The following is a 1,568-nucleotide window of genomic DNA, read 5'->3' on the forward strand; positions in this document are numbered from 1 at the left end:
ACTGAGGGTTGCGATCCGTTGCCGGTCACGAAAAAAGACAAAAAGGAAAAAAAAAAGAAAACAACTAATAGACACCCTTATTCGGCTTTATGTAGTGATGGTTTTCTGACCAAAATTTTATTTTTTATAATTTATCTTTGACTCTTTTTGCATTTTGTATAACAGATTGCTTCACCTCTCCTTGCCAATATCTGCCTTGTTGGACTTATATGGGATTGTCTTCTTGATTTGAATTGTAAAATATTTGTTGACACAGTAGGGCTGGCAGTGTTTAATCCTCTCGTTTTATAAGGGCTTTTTTTTAATCAGGCATTTTGGACTTGATTTGTGATTTTGCAGTAATCTTTACTTTACCTTGCTGAACAAATAAAAAATATACCAGTAAAACAGATTCTAATGTGTTTGTAACTACAAAGTGAATGGCTCAAAACATTTTTACAAGGATATATGTATTGATCCCTACAATAAAGTTTTGTGGCTAGTGACTTGTTTTTGCTGTGTTGATTAAGTGAATGATCTAGAAGTCAATCTTGATTAAAGAAGGTGTGTCATGCAGCTGTACCTTTGGAGGAGAAGCCTCTGAAAATTTGAAGAATGGCTTTATTTCACTTAACACAGAAGGGTATATTGTTTCTTAGCCATCAGGATTAAACTTAAAATGGTGATAGGTGTGGTCTTACTAAAGATTAAATATAGATCAGGCTTGAAGGGGAAAGAAAAGCAAGTGGATAAAGAAAGTGACTCATTCTTTTTTTGTTCAGCAGAGATGGTAAGTATTAGCATGACTGTTCAGGGTCAATATAATTTAAATAGAGCCCACACTGGAATGGTATCCTGTTCATTCTGACTACTGCTTCTGTTGTTAATTTGCTTAATAAAGTCAATTGCATAACTGAATAAGTACCTAGTTTTCTGCATGTGTAAATAGTGAAAGATGGTAACTAAAGAGGGTGACAGCCCTGTTTGCCTAGTAAGCATCCATTATTCTGGCATAATTTGGGGATTTTTGTTGTTGTTGTTGTTGTTTTATCAATTTTATTTATATTTATTTTTGTTGAGTATAGAAGGGTATTTTTTGTTTTGTTTTTTGCAGCTGGCTGGTACAGGGATCCGACCCATGACCCTGGTGTTACCAATACTGTGCTCTCCCAAGTGGGCTAACCGGCCAGCCCAGCCCACCTGGCATAATTTTGTAAGTGCCTCTTTCTGTTCTCAAATTGCTCCATTTTGGATAGTAAATCATATGATCATCTAGTAACAGTAATCACATATAAATTAGTGACTATGACTGTGTGTTTCATGACAGTTCTGTCCAGTGGTTTACTATTCTCAAAATGTACAGCCTTCCAACTGGTGTATGTAGATCATTTTAATACAGTAGGTTCCTTAAAAGTTGTATAACTCAAGTCCTATTTGCCTTCAGAAATGAAATCCTGAGCCCCCACCACCCAGCAGAAGTCAGGAGCATGCCCAGGATCCTAGGCAGGAGCCACAGACAGCCTCCACCACCCAGCAGAAGGCAGGCACATGCCCATGGTCCTAGGCAGGAGCTTCAGGCAGAACCCTTG

This window comes from Galeopterus variegatus, unplaced genomic scaffold, assembly GCF_000696425.1.
Source record: "Galeopterus variegatus unplaced genomic scaffold, G_variegatus-3.0.2 Scaffold2039, whole genome shotgun sequence".
Classification (NCBI taxonomy): domain Eukaryota; kingdom Metazoa; phylum Chordata; class Mammalia; order Dermoptera; family Cynocephalidae; genus Galeopterus; species Galeopterus variegatus.